Source organism: Delphinapterus leucas, chromosome 13 (genome assembly GCF_059928025.1).
Source record: "Delphinapterus leucas isolate spDelLeu-1000000601 "Yukka" chromosome 13, BTC_Dleu_Yukka2, whole genome shotgun sequence".
In the NCBI taxonomy this organism is placed as follows: Eukaryota; Metazoa; Chordata; class Mammalia; order Artiodactyla; family Monodontidae; genus Delphinapterus; species Delphinapterus leucas.
Window position 1 is genome coordinate 14,967,448 of NC_143141.1, and position 11,433 is coordinate 14,978,880.

Sequence of the window (11,433 nt, forward strand, 5' to 3'; positions counted from 1 at the left end):
ACCTCTCAAGATAGCTGGGGAAGTAAAAAGAGATCACAGATGTAAAAGGACTTTGACATGAGACTTCAAACATCCCTTCACACGTCGACATTCACACAGGGACACACGCAGAGGCATGCAGTTTTCTGATAAAGGCAAAACCTCATTTTTTCCACCGGGATGGGTCCCGGCATCATAAAAGGTGTGCTACCTGAGGCATCCCCTTCCCTGGGCACCCAGCATCTTCCCATACCTTATCTCTCTCCTGAAGACCAAGGGTAAGCCCCAGAGAGGAGTCCCCATTCTCCTTCTGTTTCCCCCACCAGCCCGGGACCCTCTGAAGAGAACAACTCTTCTCACTCTTCGATGACTGGCTCCAGTCTCCCCTCCTCCTGTAAGCCTTGGCTGGTCAGCACAGCCCCCTGTCACTCTTGCTGGCCTCTGCATGTGGTCACTCACAAGAATTGCTGCAACTTGTCCTCCACTGAGGTCCTGCCTGAACCCCTGGGTTTGTGAGCTCCCGAAAAGCCACTGTTTCCTTCCTCCCTGTCTTCCAGGAAACTTTTGCTGAAGGCTTCATGCCCTTTACATTCTCCAGATCCCAAGCAGAAGCTGAGACCCCAGCCTACCCACTCCTCATGCACCCAGCCAGTCGGTGGCAGAGTTGGGGGGAAAGCCAAGACCCCCTCTCCAGAGCTGCTGAGGTCCTCTCTGAGCCTCAGTTTCCCCCTCTGTAAAATGGAGATCGTAATATTGTCTCATTGGGCTGGCACGAGGATTAAGTGAGGCCGCAAGTACAGCACTGAGCCTGGTAGGTAAGTGGGATGACGGTGGCCTTACGCATCCTGGGTTAGCACAGCTGCCCAGGAGCCTTGCATCCCAGCTTTTCCCCCCAGGCTCGGGGTGCATTTGCAGGCTGGGGTGTCCATGGCTAGTTAGGGCGTGCAGAAGTCTCTTGGCAGGACTGAAAATTGTGCCTAAAGAGACCAGGCTGTGCTCCAGGAAAATCACGTGGTTGAATAGCGAAGGCTCCACTCATGCTGATCCTGAGCCTGTCACCAACTCTTCCAAAACAGAGAAGGTCACTGAGATCCCAAGGGGTGGAAGGAAGAGAAGGGAGTGGATAGGAGTGGCCATCTGCACTGGGTGGAGGTAGAACGGGACTCAGACCCAGCCAGTCTCCCAGGACATGCTCCTTACCGCTCGCCATGCTGCCTCTCCCGCTGGTCAAATCGCGGGGCCCAGGGGTTGGCATCAGGCTAGCCTAGTGCTTTGCCACTCACCAGCAGCTGTGTGGCCTTGAGCAGCCCCTTCACCTCTCTGAGCCGCAGTTTGTTATCTGGGCGTTATCCCCTTAGTCATAAGATGGAATGCCATGTACCGGAACAGGAGGGCCCAAGTGATGTGAAGGGTCCCTGTTATTGTGATTCTCAGCCCACCAGGTGGCAGACCTTCGAAGTCCAGGCTAACTGCCCAAGGTCCCCCAGCCTAAGGGCAAACCGGCCACCCAGGGCTCCCTTCCCTCAGTCTCCTGGAGAAGTGGAGGGAGACCAGCCTGCCAGCACCCCCTGGTGGTATGTACACTGTCTGGACTACACACAACATAGCCGTCTCCCCACAAGGATTTAGAGCCAGGAGTGGTAGCCCTGCAATGACAGCAATTTGGATTTTGTAAATTCATAGAATTTCCAGGATAGAAAGGCTCTCCAGGCTCTAGGTGGTCTCACCCCCTGTTTGGAATGGGACAACACGGACATCCAAAGAAAACCTATGCCCCACATTAAAAACATCCCCCACTGAATCAAGTGTTTGTGGTTACTCTGGGCTAGCATGATCGTGCCACTGGGAGGTTCCACATCCCCTGTATGGCTGGTCCAGGGAATAGGAATGAAACTAGAAAGGGAAGTGAAGGCGAGAGCTTAGGGCTTAGGCCACTGGGAACAAATGTTAGAAAGCCAGGCAGCAAAACTCACCACCACACAGGGAGTGACTACAGGCTCTAGTTCACTAAATCCTTATAACAACCCAGGGAAGTAAACCCATTCTACAGATAAGGAAACTGAGGCTCCTAGACCAAAAAACAAAACAAAACAAAAACTTGCCAATGGAAAGGAAATAACAGAAGTGGGGTTTGAACCCAGGCCAACGGACCCAAAGACTTAAGCTTTGAACCATTGTGTTTTGCTGCCTCTTGAGACCTCAGTGAGTATCATCTGGGGAGGTGAGTCACTGGGCCATCTACAGGGCTGGCCTCTCTGGAAGCCTGGCTGTCCCTGCATGTGCCACCAGCCTGGGTGAGCTTCTTGCTGTCCTCAAGGGAAGCCACTGTCCTCCTTTGGACCAGCTCAGTGACCCTCCAGCTCCTTCCAGGTCAGGGTCAGATGGCAAGGGCAGTGCCTCTGGACATTTGATGGTCTCAGGCATATGGATCCCAGGTCTTATCCAGGTACTGGTGCCCTCCTAGCATTGCTGGGTGGAACCTGCCCAGCAATTCCTAAGTGCATATGCACCACCCATGGGTGAGGACAGGATAGCTCTGTAGGGCGACATCTCAAGATTGCCATCTTCTTGGCCAAATGGGATGGAACCTTGGATACTTGCTACGTGGAACACTACATTCCTGAATCCGGAGTTCCTAGTTCCGGCTGTCTAGATTGTTCCAAAGTGGGTGTGTCATCCATTCGAGAAAGGGAGGAAGAACAGAAATTAGACTGCCAGAATGCATGTGATCAGTGCCTTCCAGAGTTGTGCTCATAGCCACCCTGGATAGGACCACCCAAGGGAGTGAGCAGAAAGTAGAATACAGTCAGCCTGGTGGCCCCCAAGGTCCCTCCCTACCTTTCAGTCGCAGTGTCTGCACTGCCACCATTCACCAGCAGGATGCTGGATCCAGAAGACAGAAATGAGACATCCAGGCAGAAAGCTGTTCCAGACTCACTCTCCAGTCTTCCTTCCTACCTCTCTCTATCCAAGTGACCATCCCCGCCGTGGAAAATTCAGAGAGTCTTTGGGGCTGGGAAAGGGGCTGGATGAGGGCACGGCAGGAGGGAGCGAGGAAGGCCTTCAGCAGCCCCTCTCCGGGGCTCCCTCTCTGGGATGGGCTAGGGTGCACCTTCTCAGCCCTGAGCACATGCTCTGTGGTTAATGGAGCAGTTTCCCCTGCAACAGGCAGAGCCCGTGCGGTGCGCTTAGTCCTGGCTCCTGTGGTCAGGGAGGAAACGGCAGGATTGGCTCAGGAGAGGAGGGGTTCAACAGGCACCAAAAGGAGCCTGGTACAACAGGCTCTAGGTGCCAGGTTCCCACACAGTTGGCCAGATGTCCTTTGAAACCTAGGATGTCATTCCTCTGCTCAAAACCTCTCCGTGACTTCCTATTTTTCTCAGATGTGTTAGGAGCTGCCAGCAGTCCTCGCCCCCTGCAAGCTTGGAGACAGGGGTCTGTCCCTTCACCCTGGGAACCCGGACTGCCTTGGCTAACGGAGGCCTGAGGGAGTGGAGGTGACACCGTGCTTTTAAGGGCACTGGCTGTTTCAGCTTGCTGCCAGTGGGAGCCCTGAGTCACCGTGTGAGCAGTCCAGGTTACTCTGCTGGAGAGAGAGGCCTCGTGGGGAGCACCGTGGTGCCTGACCTGTGAGTGAGAAAGGCCCAGGGGAGCCTTCAGACGCCTCCAGCCCCAACCTCTATCTGGCTACAGCCACATGGGAAAACCTAAGCGAGAACCGCCCAGCTGAGCCCGGTCAACCCCAAGAACCATGGGAATGAATCCTGAATTTTTGTGTTAAGCCGCTACATTTTGGGGTGGTTTGATATGCAAGCAATAGAGAACTGGAACATTCGGACAGGAGCCAAGGTTGGCATCTGGTCCTCCCTTTCCTCTCTTACTCATCCCCTCAGTCCTCCCCCACCACCCGCCCCAACCCTCTGCTCTCACCGCACTGGGCTTCCTGCTACTCCTTGAACTTACCCAGCAAGCTCCCTCCCGCCTCAGGGCCTTTGCACTGGCTGTTCCTGTGGCCAGGAATGCCAGGTAGCCCAGGTAGACTCGTGGCTTCCTCCCTCACCCCCTTCTGGTGTTTCTATGTCACCTTCTCAGGGAGGTTGTCCCTGGGCACCCCATATAACCTCCTCTTCAATATCTCTACCTCTTCCCTGCTTTAATTTTTCAAGTACTTACCATTATCTGACATATTATGTTTGTAGGTGTATAACTGGGTTTTTTGTTTATTTGTCTCCCCCACCGGAATGTCAGCTCCATGAGGGCAGGTATTTTTACCTGCCTTGTTCACTGCTATATCCCAGGATCTAGAACAATCCTGGTATACAGTAGGCACTCAATAAATATTTACTGAATGAACGAAGGCTCACTGCTCAGTTTGGACCAGGTCTTACCCAGCTAGTCAACCAGCTGCTTTAACAGAAGAAACCAGTGGATCCAGAGTTGATCATGTCCCAGGGACAGCTGCTCTGACCACCGGGAACTGGTGGTTGGTTCAATTCACTCTCTTTTCTCTGGTTTCGTGTCTCCTGGCCTGATAAACAAAGTGGGGGACAATGGGTGCAAGTCACCAGTCATTCATTCACTTGACAAACCTTGGGCCGAGCCAGGCCTCACGATGGGACTGGGTCAGAGAGATGAGGTGTGTGCCATCAGGAGCTCAGGTGATTCCCATCTCCAACTTGGTCCACCTGTGACAATTCAACACACATTTGTAGACACCTACTGAGGCTGTCTACACCTACAGCACAAAGACAGCTACTGAGGGATACAGCAGTGAACAGAGCAAAAACCCCTGCCTCACGAAGCTAACATCTGGTGAGACGGCATGAGGTATCCACCTCAAGGCATTCCAGGTCCAGTAGAGAAATTACACAAATCTGTTAAGAGCCGTAAACACAGCACGAAGCGATACACTCTGTAGGGAAAGCTGTGGGAATTCTGAGCACGGCAGAACTGCTCTGGGAGACTTCCCGAAAGAAGAGGCATTTGAACCAGGCTGGAAGGTCAATGAGATCTGGCCAGGCAGACCACTTGCCTGACAAATGCCCATGGCTCACTCCCTTACCTCCACCCAGCCTCCTGTTCTGTCACCTCCTCATTAAGGCCTCCCCTCACTACCCACTTACAACTGGAACGACCACCAGCCCTTTTCTCCTTGTCACACACTTACGCATCACGTTTATGGTCTGCATTGCCACCCAAAGGAGATAGAAAGTGGCAGGAAGGAGCGGCGCCTTGACATTATCCATCATAACTCCATGTTGTTAATGTGAATTTTATCACCTTTGTAGTTTTGTTTATTAATTTATTAACTTATTTCCATTTATATTTACATAAGAATTAAAAGCATAAAGCATAAGTGTATAACTATGTCTTAGGGCTCTGTGACAGTGTGTCACCTTTTGAGACAGGAGCACACATTACCCAGGTTCAAGAAATTCTGGGCAGGACATTATCAGAGTTGTCCTGCAGCTTTGACTTTCTGGTCTGGGAGTCGAAAGATACATTCTCTTCCCAGGACCAGCTATGTACCCTTCCCTTGGGCACCTGCTTCCCCTGTCCCCTGCCCCCTGCAAGCCTCACTTTCTTTTCTTTTCTCTTTTGGCCACACCGCATGGCATGTGGGATCCTAGTTCCTGACCAGGGATCGAAACTGCTCCCCCTGCATTGGAAGCGGAGAGTCTTAACCACTGGACCACCAGGGAAGTCCCAAGCCTCAGTTTCTTCATCTATAAAATGGGAAGAGTGAGAAGGTGATGGCACCTACCCTCCCCGAGATCTTCCCATCCCCAGCATCTTAGCATTTGTCTTAAGCCTCTTCAAATCCCAGAGCACAATGGGGGAAAATGAAACATTCACTCGCTAGAGAGAAAACTCTTCTGCAGGTCTAACCCCTATTGCAGGCAAGAGAAGCTCTGTCACGAAGCCATCAATCCCACTGGAACACCGAAGCTGGACCAGCCAGGGGTCGGGCGGGGAGCAAGCCAGAGGCCCTTTAGTGCTTTCCTCATCAGGACCTAGTTGTCAACAGCCTAACAAGACCTGGCTTAAGCCAGTGATCTCCCGGGAGCTGTTACCAATCCTCACAGGCGTGCTCTGTGGCTAGATGTGAAACCAGTGTATGATAAGTTCTTCTTCTTTTTTTTTTTTTTTTTAAGGAAAACAACATTAAATTCCCCAAGGAGCACATTCCTTCATTGTGAAGTATTCCCTACCCATCTCCCCCATTCCCTCAGAAAAGAAAGGAAACAAAAAAGGCTTGGCTACTTCTTCTGTACAGGCTCCTTAAAAACCTATTTTTACAGCTCTCTAGAAAAGTCCCCTCTGATGGCGGCAGCCGGAGCACATGAGGGGGCAGGACGGAGCTGACGCAATGCACATTTATTAGCAATGTGGAAAATTAAAAAGGTACTGGCTCTTCCACGGCCCAGCTCAAGGGCAGCCCCACAGACCTGGGAAGCCCCAGTGACAGCTGTTGATCTGGTGGTCCCCAGGCTGAGTCCTCAGACGCCTCATCAATTGCAATCCTAGATTGGCACAGCTGGAGGGAGGCTTGGAGACCATCTAGTGCCCGGAGGCCAAATACTTTTTTTTCTCTCTCTTTTTTTTTTTTTGAACTTTATTTTCTTTTTATACAGCAGGTTCTTATTAGTTATCTATTTTACACATATTAGTGTATATATGTCAATCCCAATCTCCCAAAGGACAAATGCTTTTTATCATGCATGCCAAATCTAATTGATTTGTAGGGGCTGCTTGAAGCCCTGTGTTGAAAAGGATTCTGAGGCTGGATCTGGGTCCCATGGGAATGAGTGCTGTAATTGATTAGCAATGTCTGCCATGGATGAAAGAGGAAGAGGGCAGTATTCATGCCATGTGCTGGCCACTCCTGGTCTAGTCCAGTCTTCCCATTTTATTGATGGGGGAGACTGAGTCCCAAAGCCCATTGTTTGTAGGGTCTTCCCCAGCCTTCTTGGGGGCTGGCTGTTGTTGGTAAGTGGCAGGGAGCTTAAATATCTCTGAGGTCCAAAGATGTCAGATCTGAAGACCATCTCTGAAAACCCAAAACAATGATTGGGTTTGGTTAATACAGTCAATTGCCTGTTTCCTGGAAATAACTGGTAAAATCAGTCATCTCACGGGATTTAAGTCAGTTCAACCAATGAAGACGATCTGGCAGGCCCAGGTGACCCCACGCCAGTGTTTACCTAACACTAATGGTTAGATGGTCAAAAAGAATCAATGGGTGAGACTCACCAACTATTTGGCCTCAGGACAATAAAATCCCCAAATGGCCAGTGGAGTCGCTCTAATCAAATGGACAACTATCCATCTGGTCTCTACCCGACGAGCTTGGGTCTAACCATCCTGTCCATTACTCCACTCCCTCGCCCCCATCTTCTCCTCCCTGCCAAGCCTAGCTTATTTCCTTCTCCTCTCCCGAGTCTGGGAGAGACCCTGCAATAGACTCTGATTTCTCTGACCAAGAATCCTTCTGAGGTGGGTCAGGCACCCACCCTCCCACCAAATACCTGTATATCAACTCTGCATCTTAGATTCTCTCCTCCCGCCTATGACAGCTCAGGGAACATACAGACCATTCCTCAGGGGACAGACTCGCTTGACATCACTGAGAAGTACCGGTGCCACTGGGTGCTCCGACTCCAGCTCTCGGGTCATGTTCATTGCCCTGGATAAAACCATTCTGTCTGGTCCACCTGGGTTTCATGCTATCAGACTAGTAGATAACTTCTGAAGACCCCTGAAGGGGGCAGTCCCACTGTGAACATTTGCGGTGGGGAAGAACTTGGCATGTGACGGCGGTATGCCGAGGAGTGCGGGAGGGGACACAGGTCATTGATAAGGTGAGCCAGGCTATTGGGGAGGCCTGGCTTGCTAGGCACCCTGGCAGGACTGCCAGCCGTCACCTCCTGGGAATGGTGAGACAAAGCAACTTCCTCTCAGATCTCCCAGCACTTGTCACACTGCCCTCTGGAAAGTCTACCTTGGCATCTTAGATCCCCAACTCAGATTGAACAGTTCTTTTTCCAGGGACAAAAAAATAGAAAAAACAAAACCAGGCCCTTACTCAGAGAACGTGGCTAAGTGGGAAAAGACCCTCAGCGGTGGGGAGAAGTCATGCTCTCATGTAGGACAGCTCTGAGCTGAACCCGCCTGACCACGTACAAGCTAGGAGCTTGGCCAAGTTCCCTAATCGCTCTGGGCCTCAGTTTCCTCCTTTGCAGTGTCGGATAGAAAGATCCATGACCCTCATGGGTTGTTGGGAGGATAAGGGATCGTCACTGTAAAGGGCTCGGCACAGCCTTGGCCCATGGTAGCTACTAACAGTCTCCTGAACACCTCTCCTTTCCTTTCAACGCAACACATACGGTCCCTGACTTTCAACGGTTCAACTTAAGATTTTTCAATTTTATGACGGTGCGAAAGTGATACACATTCAGTGGAAACTCTTCTTGGAATTTTGAATTTTGTTCTTTTCCTGTACACGCGGTACATACTCTCTTGAGATGCTGGGCAGCGTCCGCCGCAGCTCCCAGCCAGCCCCGCGATCACACCAACGCACAACCATTCTGTACCCAGACGACTTCTGTTTTTCACTTTCAGTCCAGTATTCCATACATTACATAAGATAGTCAATACTCCATTATAAAATAGGCTTGTGTAGGCTGATGGAGTGTCCCCAGCGCGTTTACGGTAGGCTAGGCTGGGCTGTGATGTTTAGCAAGTTGGCTGTATTAAATGCATTTTCGACTTAACAGCACTTTCAGCTTCTGCTGGGTTTATTAGGATGTAACCCCATTGTAAGCAGAGGAAGAGCTGTACTTCGTGCTTCAGGGCTGGGACCCTACCACACCTCCTCCAGGAAGCCTACCCTGAACACCCTCAGCCATTCATGCAGCCTGCTCAGGGGAACTTCCAGGCTGGCCTGACTGCGTCCTGTACTGGGAGCCTTGTTTCTCCAAAGAGCCTATGGGACACCGGGGGCCAGGGTGGCCTGCACCTCCCCTTGCTCCCGAGGGCCCCCAGCTTTAGGCAGAGAGCACCAATGGGTGCTGGATAAAGTAGCCACACAGATCCTGGCATCCTCTTCCCCCACCCACCCACCCACCCACCTAATCTCGCTGGTTCCCCTGATTTTCCAAACCTCTGTCTAGTTTCTTCCTAATGATTCTGTCTCCACGTCTCCAGGGTTCTGTTTGCATGAGGGAAAGAAGTCTACACACACACACAGAGCTCAGAAAGCATTCAGTTGCTCCCGGGCGGGCTGCCAGCGATTGAGTGACCTGCAGCTTCCCCCCCAAATCACATTCCACTGGCACAGATCTTGCCCCGCCTGACGCCAGCCTCCGAACTCGCCCCCAGAGCAAACATTTCCAGTTGGCAGCCCGGCCTTGTTTTTCTGAGGCCCTGATTCAGGCTCCCTTGTAGAAAACAGAAAACAAAATGCAAGGGACCAAAAAGGAATTCAAATCAAATGTGAACGGAGGGGGGTGAGGTGGGGAGGCATTTGCTCCAAGGCACAGGGAAAAATAGGAGCTCGGGGATGTGCAAAGATTTTCTAAGAAGCAAACGCACATGCTCACAAGCCCTCCTTCCCTGCTGGCTTGGAGGCTGGGATCAATTCATTTAGGCCACTGCCTCCTGCTAAAAGACTTACTCTGTTCTCATGCACGGCTGCGCGGGGAGGACGGGGGTGGGGGGCGGGAGGCTGCAGATCTGAAAGGAGAGGGTGGTCTGGGTTACAGGACTGGTGTTTGTTCTAAAGGGGAAATTAAAGGAAGAAAAATAAACACGGCCAGCCGGATTTTCACGCCAGCGCGTGTGGCGTCAGGGCGAGGAGGGGTGCGTGTGTGCATGTGCTGGCGTGTTTGCCTTCTCCAAATAAGAGCCGCTCAGTGGAAAGATGTCATAACCCAGGCTCGGGTACTGGGGGACAGGCCAGCCAGGGGGGCCTGAGGCTGGCGCCCGAGTTTACCCATGGGGTCAGGCAAAGGCCAGGTGTCAGGACAGGGGCGCTCAGCCAGGACCCATTAGTCAGGGCTGGGCGTGTGGGGACCAGACTTGGAAGGTCAGCCCCAAACTGGGGGCTTGGTCCCTGGGGAAGAGGTGGGCTGAGGAGCGTTACTAGGGAAGGATGGACTCGGGCCTGGAATCTGGGTGCTCATCTCAGTGGGAGAGGACCACGAAGCAGGGTGGGAGGGATGGGAGAGGCCCAAGGGACAGGAAGGGGCTAGGTGGGGTGGTAGGGTAGGAAAGGGGGTGGTGAGGATGCTTAGCGGACTCCAGAGTGAGCGTAGACTGGCCACAATCTGGCTCAGCCGCAGAGCCGGTTAGCGGGGCTGCAAACAACCCCCTGCCCAGGGACAAGGGTCCCGTGAGGGCACCGGGGAGGAAAGAGGAATCCCAGGCCTGAGGGCCTCTCAGGGCCTGGGCTGGGATATAGGGTCCCGGGCCCGGCAGAGCCCAAGGAGTGTTGTCAAGAGTCAGGGGCCCTGAGCGAGCGGGCTGTCACATGGGAAGCTGTGAGAGACGGTGAGGGCTGGCAGCTCAGAGCTCACACTGGGACCCATGTGGCTGTGTCCCTTCTCCATAGTGCCAGCTTTCCCACACACGGAAGGGCCTGGCATCTTAAAGGCTTTACCTGGCGGTAACGAAGAGGTCCCAGGGTGAGGGGCCCGTGAAGTTTGCAGAGGCTGTAAGTGCTCAGCTGTGACAGTCCAGTGCTGCCGGAGCAGGAAGTCACACAGCCAATAGAAGAGATTCAGGAACCGTGGTCCAGTGTCCCCCAGAAAATGTAGCAGAACAACCATGTTTGCATCACCTGGGGTGTATAATAAAATGTACCTCTCTGGCATTCTTTCCACCTGCTGGACCAGACCTCATCTGATTGGGCTACCGAGGAGCTGCACTTTGGAACCCAGGGGGTTCTCCTGCCCTCCACGATGGTTCCAAGATCTTTCCCCTCCAGCCCTTCTTCTCTGGCTGTACCCCTACCTGTTCAGACTCCAGGAACCATAGGACTCACCACTTTTCCTCTATCACAATCTGTGAGGAAAGTAGTTAACAAACCTTTCCCAAGGTTACTCTGACTCCAGTTCAGGACATTTCTAACCTCAAAGAAATGAGTCTCTAATGGTGGAAATTCAGGCCTGGAAAAAGCCAGAGGCAGTTTTGGAGAGTACATGGGAAGCCTTTCAACTAACCCTTAACTTCACTGTATCATTGGGATGCCCCACAGGTAGCTTTTTGAAAACTTTTTTCCCTTTATTTATCACTTCTCGGAATAGTGAGTTAGTTTTCTCTAAACAGCCTCCAAATGTTTTTTTTTATTATTATCATATTTTAATTCATGGACTTTAAAAAATATTTGACGTGGGGCTTCCCTGGTGGCGCAGTGGTTGAGAGTCCGCCTGCCGATGCAGGGGACACGGGTTC